A 15,934-nucleotide genomic window follows, 5' to 3' on the forward strand; every position below is an offset into this window, starting at 1 on the left:
AATCACGTATTCATTTTCGCATTGTGTGCGGGGAGGTTAAAATCGAAATGATACATTCTCTATACAAATACCGAGACCTGAAAATGAAGCTTATACACCCTGAAAATACTTAAACAAACCGGTTGCATGGGATCTACAAAATGAATCCTAATGGATTCGCTGAGATTGACAGCAATTGTTTCACAACAATGTACCGCGGTATTCCCCCTCCCTCACCATGGGAGCGCGGGTAAAATAAGTCACTGAGAACGATTCAAACAATGCCACTTGCTTGTTTGTGAAAAACCATCCACTAGAAAACGAACGCTTCGTGCGTGGCCAACAGGAAACATCCCCATTCATTCGCTTCCGAGAGGTTTCCGTGATGGAAACCCATGTACCGTTTCAGCGAAAGGGGGGGGGGGGACTTGAGTTCTTCCCCACCGACACTAATACCCCTTATTTGCGTGTCAATTTTTCAAATCGAAATTCATAAATAGACTTATCGATTTTGACCGAGTGCTGGCTTTGAGAGTGTAGCTTTCCCGGAGCGGGAGCTAATTTCTGACGTCCACGAGGGAAAAGAGGAGGAATGGGGAAATGTTATTAGCATGCAACAGACACGAACATTATTTGGCGCGCGTTAGTTGGAAGAGATTCTCTCGTGTCCGTTTGTACGAAAATATTGGAAACGGCCGGGGGGTGTCGGATCCTGTTCGGTTGATTAATATGACAGCTAGTCGATTAATGGCGGATCAGGCCCGGGGTTTGCTTTTAAAATGATTTAGTGGCATACATTTTCCGCCATCGGTATCAACATTCTAAAAGAATTAATTCGAAAGTACGTTGTTCACAATAATGCTTGTTGATGAATAAACAACAAGTCAGAAAAGTGTAATAATAAAATAGGAAACTATTGTATATATCATAAATCAGTTTTATGATAAGCAACGAGAACAACGCTATCGCTTTCAATGGCAGCTTAAATAGAACTTAAGCACACACAATTAACCCAAATCAACTTTCAACATTTACCGGAGACAATGTGTGCATGTCCCACTTGGAGATACATTTAATCATATTAACCCATGGCGGTCAGTTTTTACCCCGGACGAAGCAGTACGGAGCATTTTAATCAACATGAGTAAAATTAACTCGACCATTCATGCGGTCCGGGTCGGGCGGTCCCAGGGGAAATTATCCGCCAAACAGTTCACCTGCCCCATGCCAATCAGTCGAAACGAAAGGGACAAATTAAACTCCAACGAATTTTCGTTTTTCCTGCTTCCTTTCCGGTCAACACTTTGTGCTGAAGGAAGGAAAGTTGTTCTGTTACTGATGAAATGGCGGCAATTTGTATGTCACATAGGAAACATATATGCATGGTCAGGGTGGTCATTCGTTGTAGGAGTTAATGAGGTTAGGTTTCTTTTCCAGAGTTCGAAAGACGGATTCATTTTTATGATTGTGTAACAATGAAAATGTAAATGAATTACAAGTTGTCCATTTGAAAACAAAGAAAGGTTGATCTACATTTCTTTATTTTTAACTTAAAATGGTTGCAAATTTCATAATTATGAGCCATAACTAACGGTTGGAAGTTGGAACGGAATAATAAATGAATCAATGCATAAGCCCTGCGATGCTACAAAGTTCTTCGTTCGGTTGAAACGTCCAGCAGAAACAATCAGCGAGCCCTCATAAATTATGATAATATCTTTCGAACATTCTTCCGAAATTCCCGCTGCTCCAATCTGCTTAAGCTCATTGCCATCATAATCCTCTCCCGGGCAGAGTGTCGGGGCAGGGGAGGGAAACGCTGGGTACTAAAGTATGCACCGAAAGTCACAAATCTTCGGCATGCTTAATGGTGCCGCGATAGCGATCGCGTTTATGCCACGAGATGCAGATGGAACTCACGATGGCCATCATGAGTCCTTTGAAAATTATCCTTCTTATGCACCGGGTTTGAAAAATGGAACTACCGTGCCATTTCAATCCGAACCGAGCGGGTGTGTTGAATATTAATTTACCGACACACGTACATTCACACATTCACAGCACACGCACATACAGAGGCACACATTCCGTCTGTCACCGACTTCCGGCGAAGGCACTAATTGAAAAGCATGCAGGTGGTGTAGATTTATGTGGAAATTATGCTAATTTTCGAGCCAATTTCCCGAAACTGGTCCGAAGCCTTTCGGAGCACAGTGGGAAAGCATTCTTGTCCAACTCGATGGATCGCATGGACGGCACGAATAGTGACGAAGAATCTTGAGCTACGGTCCCGGTTGCGTTGCGTGAGATAATCCCATTTTATCACTCGATTTCACTTGTCAAACTACCAACACCGGTAAAGGGCACAAGGTGTATCCGGTCGCAAACGTTGCTCGTCCCGCGCTTCGTAGATTGCAAATCTAATTTACTGTTCATTAAATCTAATTGTTTGCTGATTGAAATGTCCAGCACCGAGCGCGAGTGATTGATGTTGACTGTCAGGGAATTTTAGAGTATTTTGTTTTCTTCCATACGAAAAGTTTCCCCCAGGTTTTAATCAACGGGAAAACAAATTCGGTTGCAGCTTAATTACGGTGTCAGCTCATTCCGTCTTTTCCCAAAAATAACACACTGGTAGACGGTGTCTTTTAATGTTTCATGAATTGAGTTGTTTTTTTTCCAAACAATAGGGCCGCCAATTCCATTCAAATCACAACAAAAGAAAGTAGATTTAATTACACCTAGCGAGGCAGAACGCATGCAAAATTAAACTGGAAAATAATATCTACACTGACTCAAATAACAGCGAACACATTGAAGGGTTAAAGTTAATTAAATAAATCGGTAAAAAATGTAACATAAATAGAATGCGAAATGTTCAAAGGAAAAGAATGGGAAAAAACAGAAGTGTACTGTTCACGTTACACAGCAACAAACACCGCAACACAAACGTTGGGAAGCACTCGTTTCTTGTGGGGGCCCAACGGAGCGCTTGAATAATTAAACCACTGTGTGCTTCGCACTGCGTGCCTCCGGCTACACACGTTTCGTGACTTTTCCACGAAAATCCGTCTGCAACGGCGGATGCTTTACACACCGCCGACTTCACTCGATTCGCTCGCTGCACACAACACTGTCGTTTCTTTCTGGCCGGCCGGATGTAGATGGTAGAAAACAAGGGAAGCAGTGTTAAGCTTCCTTTCGTTAATATCCTTTCCGGTTCGAGCTTTCCAGTTGTAAATTTTCAATAGCAAAAACAAAAAAATGCTCACAGCGACAAAGAACTACTTCAGTGGATTATGAGCACACAGTACGAAATAAAACCACTAGCCTAACCGTGAATGAATGAAGTTAAGCTCATCACGGAGCTGCCCCGTGTTACGTAACAGTAACCAAAGTGAATCGCTTTCCAACCGATAAATTCTACCCAACTTTAAATATCACACCGAGTTCAACTAAAGATTTGGAACGAAAATTAATGTTACAAGTTAATTTTAGAGTTGAATAAGACAATCAGTATTATTTACCGGCCGGTCTTGCAAAGGATTGCTTTGGTCTAAGAAATTGAGCGCACAAATTCGATCACCAAATTCACTGAATCACTCTATCAACCGAGCACGATGCAGTGTTCTTAATATTCCACATCTAGAGTTGTCCTTCGATAATTCGATTAATGCAGTTCGGCCTGCGGGAGTGCACTTGGCTGGCACCGGATTGCTCCCGGAGCGGCGAGCGACAGGATGTGAACTGATTTCCGTCAACGAGCGAACCGCGCGCTCGCTGGCTTACATAAATTCTGGTGCACGGTTCGTCGCCGGCCAGACTTCAACATTCGCTCGTGCGCCGCCCGTTTTGCTGGTAAGTGTGCTCCATTGGAAGCCAACACCGGGAAGGGCCTCTCAAGCACGCTCCACCGCGTGTATGTGTGTGTGTCTTTATGTGTACCCGTGCGTGTGCCTCGTGTGGCGTAACGTGGCCACCAGTAGCCACCGGAAGCCGAGTAGCCCAATGTCCACTTTGGAGCGGGGGAAACACACAACACCAAACCGAAAGAATGCCGAGCGTTGGTTTGCGATTGTGTGGAGGTTGCATCGGACACTCCAGGACTGTGGGCTGTGTGTGTGGGTGTGGGCATGCAAACCCCACGCGGCCAGGATCGCGGAAGTAGTTGGTCGCGACGGTGTGCGCGCACGCCGTCCGATGTGAGCCAAAGGAAACAAAAATAGCTCACGTCGCGTCCAACCATTTTTCTTTTCGGTTCACGTTTGCTTTGTCCTTTTCACTGTTTTTTTTTTCTTCCTCCAGGCGGCATAAGAGGCACCCAGCACTCGGGAGGTGGAGGCGACGTTCGAAGAATGGCAGCAAAAACCCTCCAATTGGTTACTTTTGCTTCCATTCACTCGCCCATATACAGGTAACCGGATCGGACCAACATTGTGCGCTTTTGTGGACACACTTTCGGGTGGTGGAGAACGAAGGGGAGGCATGATGGAGGGTGGCAGTGGAGGGAAATTACAACAACTACCTCCGGTGCACCATCGCACCACCGCCCGGTGTCCGGATTATAAGTTATGTCCAATTTATCACGTACGAACCGACGGAACAGAACCGGTCCAGGGTAAGATTACGATCTACGGATTTTGGATTTTCCGCTTTTCCTGCGAACGGCCGATCGATCGGCGTGCACGACCGGACGTGGGCTATCGATTGATAGGCACCTCCCCCCCGAGGGATGGAGGTGATCGATTTTTCCACCATCAACCGGGTTTTGCCGGGACCGGCTAATGACGGTTGGGGAGGAAAGGAGGCGTTTTGTTTGGACGGAAAAAAATTGAAGCACCGTTGTCCGCTTGTTCGCCATTGTTACCTTTTCCTATTTTAAACACGAAGCTTGAATGAGGTATTTATTATCGTTTGTATTATCAATCCTGCAAGAACTAATTGAATCATAAAATATGATTTGACGGACATTCTATTAATCTATGCTCTTCTTTTCCCACAAAATCAGTAACCTTAACAGATTTTGTTTGCCTGTTAATCGATACGAGTGTAGCGAAAGTAGACTTTCGGAAAATCTCCGTTTTCGATAGGAAACCATTTTGTCATGCTCAGGAATTTGGACACAAAAATCATGTCATCATAAGCGCTCATCGAAATTTGATCGGCCTTCCGCTGATCGTTGATGACAAATCACCCATAAAAAGTCCAGGAAGTGTTGTACCGATCCTCCCGGGTCCCGGGTTTGGTGGCACGCATGGCAAACATTACTAATAGCCCGGCACAAAATAAAAACCCTCCCGAGTAATGCGATCCGGGGTGGGTTTAAAAATGCCTGCGGTGGCGGCAGCATTAGCGAGCCGGAAGGTCGCTACAAGGTCAGACGATGTCGGAGAACAAACATGTGTTTGGATGATGTATGCGTCGTTCGTCATTTTTCCCCTCCTCGAGGCCCATGTAAGGGTGGTCGAAATTGTTACAGAATAAATGTACCAAAGTGGAAGTGAACGAAAAACAAGGAAAACGGTAGAAAACAAACGACTCGTCAACTCCCAAATCGACGACGTAACGTTTGCGCTGGGAGTACACAACGAAAGCGGACGCACGGATGCGTCGGTTTATCGTCGCCACGTGGAGCGGAAGAATGCGGAACCACTTGATTGTCTGCGGCTACCTTGCCCTCGGTTCTTCACGAGCAAATTCTTCCGGTGGTGAAGCCGAGTGAACTCCGGTGTTCCACTCGGGGGACTCGAGGAAATACTAGGAACCATTGGAACCAACCGGAACCAAGACACACTTTTATAAGACTTTCGGTCGGATAGAAGAAAAGTGTCGTCGACGGGTTCGTTTTCCCGTGCATTCACAAATTGGCCCTTCGTGGCAGGTGAAATGGGGAAACCCCAACGGGTAAGGCACCACAACAAAAACACCGAAGGTAACAGACTGCTTTTTATTTGGTTTTGCTTTGGGTATAACCATATTAAGTTTCCTTCCGGTGTCTCCTTCTTTGGTCCGGAGGTTTTGTTTTATTTTTCATCACCCCCACAGCAGAATCGGCAACCGGTAGGAAAATGTGGGCCAAGGGAAAACATTGTCATCAAGGAAACGCAAACGTTTCGCTCCATGGCCATGACCACGCGACACCATTTTGGCGAAGAGCCGGAAGAGCAAACCGGGCTACGCGAAGAAGCGGAAAGCAAATGGTGAAATGCGCGCCATTTTGCGGGAGAGAAAAGATTTACTACGCCGTACTAGCGTCGGTCGGGTCGAATAGCTGCTGACGGGGTGTACGCTGAGCAAGTCCATACCTCTATTGCTCGTCCTTGGTCTACGGAAGTCGCTGATGGCGATGACAGAAAGGATTTTGATCCTGTTAGGAGCGTTGCCTGGTGGAAGTGCTAACTGTTTTCGTAAGTGCTTTTTTCCGTCGTGCGCTTTAAGTGAAAGTTGAATTGAAAAGTAGCCGAAGTGGGGATGCAAAGTGGGAGAAGATAGGTACATTTTCCACCTGTCAAACTCTCTACTTTTGACTGCTCATTTTGTTGAGCCGATAAATTGGTCTTTTTAAGGTAGTAGATTTCCTGCACAGCTTTGCAAGTGCAGTTATTTGAAATTACCATTTTTTTGCCAAAATTTAGCTAGGAGTGACCCCTTCTTGAGTAGTATCAAATTTGGTGACTTTAATTGAAACGTATTCTGCAGAGCCTGGAGTTATTTTTCAACTGTTCGTGGAAGTCAGTTTTTGTTCTACTCTGGCGAAATTCCAATTCAATCAAAACTTTCCATTGGAGACACGATCTCGACCATCGTTTATCCATCGTTTCGCGGGACAAAACCCGGTCACCGACGTCCGATACTGGTGGAAAAGGAAGTTATAACGACGATCGCATTCATTTTCCACCTGCCACCCGAACCAGAGTACGGACTCGGTTTCTCCATTCAAGTTCGGCGAAGAATTTTTCGCCAAAGGGTTGAAAGAAAGTACACAGTTCGGGTCGTTTTGGTGTCAATTTCAAGCTAATTGGATTTCCCCAAAAGCGACCCCATTGTGGATGGGGCGAAAAACAGACATACAACTGCGAACAAATACTGAGGATGATTTAGCTTCAATTTTGGGCAAAAAAAAAACCAAACGGCAGGTTTTGTTTCGCTCCATTTTCCGCCATCGATTTGCTCGCTGTAAGAACATTTTAAATAAAAGTAACCAAAACGCCCTCCAGCCCTGTCCGACGTGTATCGGTTCGTTATGCAGTGACATGTCGCCGCATTGGAAAGACTTACAGCCCGGCCCGGGTTCCGCTCTTCCGAGAAGCTGACTCCACCTTGGCGAGACCATCGGGTGACGGCCGTGGAACGTTAATGTTGCGTTGTAAATGCTGGCGGTGGCCTTTTTCGGGGCGGAGGCCATTTCATCGTTCGCGGTCGATTTGCAAACGACCCGGGAGGTTGGCCGGAGTTTGTGTTTCTCTCCACGGATGGATCTTCGCTTTTTTCCTTCATAACAGAGCAAATCACTCACTTTTCCAGACAAGGACGTCTGCTCGAAGGCTTTTAGTGTTTTTTTTTACAAAAGTTTTTCACAACGTGCACACAGATTTTTCTTCGTGGTTTTCTTCCGCGTACAAGAAATGACGACAAGAAAACACACTTTTCCTAACCATCTAGTCCTCATTGATGATGGAAGAAGCAGAGTAAAAAGCCGGCCTCGTGCACAGTAGGCGGCGTAGATTAAAAAAGGACGAAAAAAGAGAAACTAGTCACCCGTGTCACATCATGTCCATCATAGTCGGTTTTCGAATAGATTACGCCGAAAAAACGCCAGCATGGGGGAGGCAATAATGTTCGGTGCCACGCAGCTTCATGGTAACAAGGTTCTCCATACGAAGGATTTCTGTTTTGGAAAGCGAAAAGCAAACAAAGCTTTGTGGAAGACGCCACAATCCTTCGTAGAAGCTTTTTCGGTCACCATGGTGAAGGAGCGAATTTCCTATTTATCGCTCGAGGGTCGGATGTGGCAATAAATTCATGGCCCGTGTTATCGATGCTTATGAAAAGTTGACATGCCGGATTACGGGTACACGGTGTCTAATATACCGTTCCGTGGGGGTCATTGTGCCGGCATTCTCCGCCTGATTTTGAGGGTTTTTGCGCCTCAAGGGTATCCTCTTTTCCGCAACAAAGGCAACGGTTTTGATGAAAATGTTTATCGTCGCACAAAAGTGGAATATTTATTTAACCAAAATGAGCATGTAACTAGCACAAAGGTTTTTAGAGCAAACAATGGCAAATAATTGTTGTTTGAAGATATCTCCCCCGGGACTATTCTTGCCGATCGACATTATTTACGATCGTGTTCACTTCCCTCCTCCCATTTCCCGTGTGGAAACGTCCTTGGATAGCTTGGGCCATTCATTGTAGATCGTAAAAGGAACGTTCAGTGTCAATAATAATCGCTCAGCTGGAGGAAAACGATACCCGGCAACAGTTCGCTGGGCGCAGTCGTTTCTATCTTCTACGAACATAACTTTTCACACGCAAACACACATAAAACGAGACGGCGATGTTCGCATCAGTCTACCCCTTGCGTCGATCGTCCCAGGAACTGCCGCGACTCGGGCGAGACTTCCAATCGATAAACATGTCCACCCAACGTTTCCGAGGAACGGCGCCGGAAGGCGAAGACAATTTTGAAACCGGAAGGTAGTGGAAAAACACTTTCACTCGCTCGTGTCAACACGCGCACAAGGCCAAACCGTGCTCCACGCAAGTAATTGAGATTAATGGAAATGGTAACCACGTTTTTTCCGGGCGGGTCTGCGGGATGCCGCCAACAACTTAAATTGAAGTTTGGTGACAGTTGCGAGGCAATTTTAAAGGTTTCCATTCCAAACGGTGCAAGCTGTTTTTTGTGCGAGTAATTTTTCTTATCAGTAATGTCCTTGAACATGGGACGAAAAGAAAAAGACCATCGTTGCTGCGGGGGGAGTGAAAAAAGTTTCCAAATTGCTGTCAGCCATTTTGCATCACTCCGCATCTCGCTGTGGTACGCCATTTTGATTCGAGCTCGATCGTGACAACATAAATTTACTCGCACAAAATCCAATTGTAGGCTTGCGTTTGCGTGCGTTTTTCCCGTCGGCCAAAGGTTGCCAAAGGACACGCGAAAACGGAACTACTTACTCAGCAGGAGCGACTGCGCTTCTTGTTGACTGAGTTCTTTTTTCTTCGCTTAGATGGATTATTATACTGTCTCTTCGCGTTTTTCTCCTACCAGGATAAAAAATACGGGTCACTTGAACTAGCCTACAGCACGCCTACAGTGAGCAAAACGACCGGCAAAGAACAACCCAGATGATGACCCCAAGTTGGAGCAAAAATATAGATAAAAAACCGAACGACCCATCAGTAGGACCGCCTAACGTCGCCGAAAACCGCCTGGCGCACGATATTATGGAAGAGTTAGTGGCTTCATTAGCATAACGAAGTGGAAGATTTGTGCACAACGACTGCCTCGGATACTTGTTGTATACGTAATATATAAATTTTCCTTCCTTGTTTTTCCAACGCGAAGCTCACGGACGCACCGAGCAGAGAGTGCTTCACCGGAAGGACATAATCAGGGGAAATAGGTTTGCCAATGCTCCCGGACGATCGGAAGACAAACGGCACACGCCAACCGTAGCAAAGCCATCCGTAATGAGAAGTAACTTCCGCACGCTACGTGGGACGAGGGCCGTTTCTATCGTGGAGTTCCGAAGCGAAGAGATTGCTGAGCCGAAAATACTTCCGCTGATTATTCCGTCCGAGTCCGCTTTCCAGCACCACTCCATTTCGAATATGTTCCGGGTAAATTATTGGTGGAGATTTGATTTCTGTTTTGGTTTCGTTTCTCAACGATATCCGATGAGTATTATGGTAAAATCTGTTGCTTTTATGTTTTATCCATTTTTGACTTCGATCGACCGGCTTGCTACGTTGAACGTATTTTGAATTTTAGTTTCAGATTCGGATTCAAATGAAATTATTAAAAGCTAAATTTAAAATTCATGAAAAGTAATGAATAAGTTAGAATGTTTTTTGATTAGTCAAGCAAATAATTAACAAGTAAAACAAGAGTGTATTGTTAAGAACATCCAAAATAACATTTTCGTTTAAAGCGCGAAACAGTGCTTCGCTTTAATTATGCATTCCTTTGGTTTGAAAGAATCGTTCGAAATGTAAGCGAACTTAATGAAACGATTCAGCGCATTCTTCTGTCTCAGGAATGTAAAACGGTAGCAAATGTGGTACGCCGTTTGAATACAAATCATACTACGCTGTAACGCTTTAGTAGAGCTACCTTTTGCTGTAAGCGTATATTTGCCCCATCTGCTATACACTTCAATTTTTCCAACAACAACGACCTTCAATAAATTCATTTCCCTACCCACCGATGGTTCCCTTTTTTGGCTGGAATGCAGTGAAAAGCGGCAGTTCAATTTGCTGTGACCCGCAAACCCGTAAAATCAGCGCTCGATTTACAACGCGTCGTGCAGTCGCGCCCCGATTGTTGTTTGCCAAATGCCATATTCCACGCCGGGCCAGGCTTTTTCTTTGACGCGTATTGAGCGTTCCGGAAGCAAACATTTCGAAACGCCACCAGCCGAAACCGGTCACATCAGGGCTGGTGGGCAAATAATCGTAATTTAATTCCATCACCGGCACAGAATCAACGCACGATTCAGGTCACGGTGGGCATGTGTTAGAGAGTGAGAGGAAGGCAGCTTTACGCCATCAATTCCGTTCCCTGATGTAACTCGGCGCTGCTGGAACGGAAATTCAGAAGGATCGAGGCTCTCCGTCGCGGGTTGGGCGAACATTTCTTGGAATTTTCATTAGCATGTTACTGGAAATTGCGGGAATTCCAACCATGTAGGAGGGAAACCGTGTCGATTCGTAAGGCCCACGCTTCAATCCGATCCCCTCGCGGAAAGGTGTTGGCGCGGGATATAACTGCATCCGAGCCTGATGGCGTTGGAAAAGTAGGAGTTTCATTTTGCACATTCCCATGTTTGCATCATTGTTCAAACTGTGCGTGTATATGTGTTTGGAAACTAGGATCACCAATTCTATCCTTAGAGTTTTCCCAAGCCAGTGGAAAAATCCGTGCAAATTTAGCAGAGGATTGCACAAAAATGTTGTGCTTAAATGAAAACACGGAAATTACTGGTACTTAACCTTTCTAGACTTTATTTCCGTCAGAAAAAGGCATTGGAATAGTTTTTCAACGTAAAGGCATGAGTACTAGTTGAATTTTTATATATGAATATCCTTGGTATGTCCACGAACGGTTGAACACATTTGGAAATTACACAATGAAATGAAATTCTCATCATGGCGTTGTATGCATGCGAAATTGATTGAAATATCCCACAGTCAAATGTGAGGGTACGTGGAAATTGGGTAATTATGTGAAATCTGAACATATTCTGATGTGGTTTGTTATGCTATTCAATTAGACGTCCAAAAGATTCACCATCAACCACCGGTGCATCTGAATTTCGCGGTTTGGTTGATTCGAAATGCAAACGATTGTTTCTCTAGTGAGGTTAAACAATCGAAAGTTGGACACAATAACCAACTAAATGCAATATTTTTCTTCAATATGCTTTTTTCTACTCTGGTTTGGAAATCAATTTGCTTCGAAATTTCATTTATTGGTGCAATTTTCTCTCAACTGGTTTTTACGACTACTTCCACCCAATCTGTCTCTTTACCATTCTCAACAGAATTTCTATCAATTATTCATATTATAATCTTGAATTTCCCATTTGATGCTTCGCTTTAAACCTATGCTACAAATAATCAACACCATATTCACCTTTTAATATTAACTAATCAAAATGTAGAGGGTGGTACAAACACACATTGGAAAAAAACTGAATTTGCTCGAATATCAAACTGGTGCAGCTTTCCCCGATTGGGTTTCGAAAAACATGAAACCAATGCCAGAAAAAACAGCCACAACAAACCTGTGATTTGCTCGCATCCTAGCATCGGTCCACCGGGATAGAAATGCAATTCGTTGGCAACGATTGCATGTCGTCGCACGTGTGTGCTATGTGCATGGCGATGTTAACGCGAAATTCAATTACCACCAACCCTGTCCGCTCGACTCGCGGCAGATTCAGAAGTTTGTGGATAGTGACCAAAAAAAAAACATCCCTCAGACTATCGAACATAAAAATTTCAATCGTCCTTACTTATCACACGTGCGGGGAATTTCATCCCGGAGCTGCAGCAAACGACATCGTTGCAACGTTATCGCATGTTGTTGTTTTTTATTTCTTCTCTCAAATCAATTTATGATTATTCGATTTGGTTCGCTCGGGATGTGAATCACCATACCGCACGTTGTTGACGGTGTACCCCGGTCGGGGGCGTGGTGATTGCATGGTGTTTGTTTATATTAATCTGTATCCGTACCATAAAAGTGGTTTTGAGCAATTCTACAAACGCTACTTTGTTTTTAAAAATGTAGAAAGAGATATTTTGATTTAAAATATTGGTGTCGAGTTGATAAATTTGTCTTCAAAGTAACAACATTGACTATGATTTTAAAAGACCTATGCAAGAAAGGTGTATAGAAACGGTTCAAAACCTTGAGTTTGTCGTGGTGTTGCAAAGAGAGTGTTAGTCACTGGTGGCGCACGATGTCCATTCAGGAACACTATTGCGCACCCAAACATATGTACAGCCCGAAACTGTGCAAATATTGACCCTTCCATTGACCGCGCCATTTCAATAATTCACAGCATCGAGCGGCCAGCTCCAATATTTACCCTGGCCGTTTCCTCGGACAGATGTCACGCTCGAGTACTCGTCACTCGGCGTGATCCACGCTGGCGCCAAGCCTCATGTACCCCAGCTGGCGCCATCGTGACCATTTGCGTGCGCCTTCGAACTACCATTCCGTACGAAACCATTCGTCCGTTGCATAAAGTTTTCTGGCGTAACGTCGAACTCTAACAGGACAGTGACCAGTCTCTGGTTTCTGCCCCGGCCACTGGTAGATGCATGAGTAGAAAAAGTTTGCAAACTTACTCAGAGTGGCTGGAGTTTCCCCCACATCCAACATGGCACACTGACTCCCGCTCGCCAAATGACCACCGTGACAACGCAAATGTGAAAACTTAATCAGGTTGTTAATTGATTTTTAATGGGACTATTTACAGCACGGAGCAGCAAGTTGGGCCGACCATCTGCTACCACCTGCGAGCGATGATCCCCTCGTGTGGAAATCGCCGTTTTACAACTACAATTAAGGTCAGCACACGATGACACAAGCTGACCTCTCGCGGCGGAGTGAATAGTGCTTTACATTATGCATGTCGCCTTCGCTGCAACGCTGCTGGAATTCTAATGATGTTTATCGATTCATGATTGCTGGAAATTCCTAGGTCCTGCATAAATGCAAATAATATCTTGCGCCAGCGCAACGAGGGTTTGCAGGCCTTTGCCAGGACAGACCAAGTGGTCTCCGCGTGATTTTGGTCTGTTTGGTTTTCGTGGAATCGAGATCGATAATGCCAATTCTTTGCCATCCTGATTTTCTACGTTCGTTCACATTTCAATTAATTTTAATTGTTCAGAAAACTCTATCAATGGCGTCAACGTGTCTCAATTCAGAATTGGGACCAATTTTGAATGTTAATGAATATAAGCATTAATATGTTTATTTTGCAAAATATACCTCAGCAATATGCATAATAAAATTTTCAAAATAAAAATAAGGTTGCAATGGTATATCACTGTTCAGCAAAGCATAACAATATCTTTCTATCCATCCAACAATGCTATGAAAAAATAATACAAAATCGAAAAAGGTTTTCATTCACTACGGATAACCACAACCCTCTAGGTCAAGGTCAGTCATATTGAAATACCGTTCTTTACACAAAATGTCCCGCGCAGGGGTTTCAGAACTCGCGACGGAAACTCTATTCAGATGACAAATTGATTCGCAACATTTTCTCGCACTTTGAACGGCGTCCCGTTATAACCGCTGCGACTCCATCCGATAGCGATTCGCGGAACGCTGTAAATGTAAATTCGTTCCAATGATGTTATGTTGGTTCTTTATTGGTTTGCCTTTCGCAAGGCGATGCTCGCTAGCGTTCACTTGTAACCACATTCACATCCGGCGGCGTTGTTAAAGCCCGAGGAAACCTTCTGCGAGCATTCGCCACACTTCCAGTGCGAAGGAAGCATCCAGAAGTGAAAAGAAATAAACCCCAAACTACGCGAAGACGACGAACCGTGCCCATGGGATTACTGTCTGATGCGCTTACGTCCTAACGTCAGCTTAAATGTAACGCAAACTGTAGCCACGAAGGGACGGGACGGCGAAAGGAAAAATAGAAAGGAGCTTTCGTTTAGCTTAAGCTCACAGAAAAGAGAAAAAAAAGGAAATCAAACAGAATACCGACCCAAATGGTGATAGGAAAAAAAAATAATAAGTGTATTTACTCAACTGCAAATAGGTCACCCGAGTGCAAAATGCGAAAAGCATGGAAATGAGATTTCATAATTAAGGACACTTTTGCCCACCCACTCATCCGACGTCCTTTTCATTTGCCTCTTAGTACGTAGTAGTATCTTTTTTTTTTTGTTCTTTTTTTTTGTTAAATCTCTTTCATCAAGAAGGATAGCAGACTAAGGACAACAGATTACCGACACCCCGGCGGACGCGATGGGACGAAGAAAACGTACCGGTAGCGATTTGAATAAAAAAGTCCTTAACTCTGGAGATAGTGACTATTATCGTTGCTTTTGTCTTTGCACATTGTGTATGTGGATGTGCGATGCCCTTTGTGCAGGGAGTTCTTTCCTACAACTATGCGCAAAGTAATGATAATTAACATTTATGTTCAAAAGCGAATTATTATCTGGACGTTAACGTTCGCTCAGATGGGACTTTCAAGGCAAATCATGTTAGAAAACGGTTTTGGGTCAAATGAAAACGAATATTTCTTTATCAAATGTGAGGAAATTGATGAATACAATTGAAATGAACAACACATATTGTCAGTGCCTTTATCTAAAGACACCAACAACGAGATTTTACGATAAAAAAATCTCTATCTAAATGAATTAACACCTCACTCCAAATAGTGATAAAAGAAAACCTGAAGCTTCGTTTACATACGACCGTTAACCCGTTTTGCGAACAAGCTTTCAAAATAAACAAACCGGAGTCGGTTGTGGTCCCATAAAAACTCCTAAAGGAAAGAGAGGTTCACGAACGGTGAAGGACTGTTTCGTGTTTATTGTGTGACGTAAAATAAATTAGGTTTTGTGTGGCACGCGGTGCGAGAGGAAGTTTGCCCCGCATTCGATTAATATTAACCAAATGCTTTTACTTCAAATGGTATCAACCATCGGAAAACATGAAAGCAACACAGAACGGATATCAATCAAATTTCTTCGATTATCGGAACCACTCGCGATGGAATTATTAATGTAGGATTTCTCCGAAAAAATCACAATGGAATGAAGTAACGATCTCGATCACCGACGGCGGCCCATCCCGATTAAGTTCGATTTCAATTTCGATAAAAGACCTTGTAATCACTGCCGTCAGCCGCGGGGTCCACCGTACGTCGAAGTAAATAACCGTCTAAACGTCGTAAATCGATTATGAACCCTGTTCGGTCGCGGTTCTCGAAGCCAAACGGCGATACGGGTGGCCTTATCGAGATCCGGCTACCCCACAACCTGGTGGTTCCGTCTGCACGATAACAGTCCGGTTGCTGCCCTACCGATTCGCTCTTTGATGTCTGTGCCATTCCGTTTGTGGATCTGTCATGCCTTCAAGGTGAATAGCAATATCCACGCGACCAAGGAGGTTCGTTGTTGGGATGTCTTATCTGTCGAATCCACGACAACGGCCGCCCGGAGGGCCATCTTCCGGACATCC

The 15,934-nt window shown here is 44.4% G+C and overlaps 1 protein-coding gene across 1 annotated transcript in view; it reads right to left on the reverse strand.

Annotated features, from left to right (window-relative positions):
• Positions 1-15,934, reverse strand: part of LOC131264807 (uncharacterized) — a 65,528-nt gene that overhangs the window by 38,002 nt on the left and 11,592 nt on the right. The gene's annotated exons all lie outside the window — the stretch shown is intronic.

This window comes from Anopheles coustani, chromosome 2, assembly GCF_943734705.1.
Source record: "Anopheles coustani chromosome 2, idAnoCousDA_361_x.2, whole genome shotgun sequence".
Classification (NCBI taxonomy): domain Eukaryota; kingdom Metazoa; phylum Arthropoda; class Insecta; order Diptera; family Culicidae; genus Anopheles; species Anopheles coustani.